General features: G+C 39.9%; 1 non-coding gene across 1 annotated transcript; it reads left to right on the top strand.

Annotated features, from left to right (window-relative positions):
- Window positions 1-205: 205 nt before the first annotated feature.
- Window positions 206-277, top strand: TRNAM-CAU (transfer RNA methionine (anticodon CAU)). Its single transcript has one exon. It is a non-coding gene; the product is annotated as a tRNA-Met (tRNA).
- Window positions 278-864: the final 587 nt, after the last annotated feature.

Below are 864 nucleotides of genomic sequence, written 5' to 3'. Positions count from 1 at the left end.
GCATTTACTGAAATATCTGTTTTGTTTCCTGGGTTTTATATAAGCAATAAGCTCCTATATTTAATACACTTGAATGGCATTAATTGATAACTACAAAGCCTCCTCAGGGATCAGCAGTCACAGCATATTTCCCACTAGGTGCATTTAACTGTCAGCAATGTCAGCAAGTAACTTATATTAGAATTTCAGCAACACTTTAACATGTAGCAGAGTGGCGCAGTGGAAGCGTGCTGGGCCCATAACCCAGAGGTCGATGGATCGAAACCATCCTCTGCTAGGTGATATTTTATCTTCTTTGACTTTTGTACTTTAGCAAGCTGGGTTTGTATTAATGTTTAATATCCTTTCAGCCACGAGGTTTCTCGTGTTACTGTATTTGCACTTGCTCATGACCCACTGTGCATATTGATAGTACGCCAAGCTTCCATGCCATGATGACCAAGATCAGCATGGAGAGGATGTGGCTTGTGGGGGTGTGTGGCCACATGACTAGAGAGCATACCTCCTAACTTTTTGAGAAGGGAAAAAAAACTACGTAGGCATAGGACACACCCCTGCCATGCCCCCTTAAAGGGGAATTATACAAAAACATTACTAGTTAAACCCACAAGTGCTTTTTTTCTACCACTACTATTCCTTTATACAGTACTGACTGTTGAAGTTTACAAATGCAGCAATTTAGAAATTGGATGAAAGGTTTAGCAGTGTAATACACTTTTCGAAAAATAAAAAGTGCATTTTAGACGCAACTATATAGATCAGACCAAAATGAGGGACAAATGAGGAGGAAAGAGGAACAAATGGATTTTGGGAATAAATGGCCATGGCCAGCAGAACTCATCAAGAACTTCAAAACCCCAAAAA

The sequence above is a fragment of the Aquarana catesbeiana genome, linkage group LG03 (genome assembly GCF_042186555.1).
Source record: "Aquarana catesbeiana isolate 2022-GZ linkage group LG03, ASM4218655v1, whole genome shotgun sequence".
NCBI classification, from domain to species: domain Eukaryota; kingdom Metazoa; phylum Chordata; class Amphibia; order Anura; family Ranidae; genus Aquarana; species Aquarana catesbeiana.
This window is presented reverse-complemented; position numbering and strand designations above follow the sequence as displayed.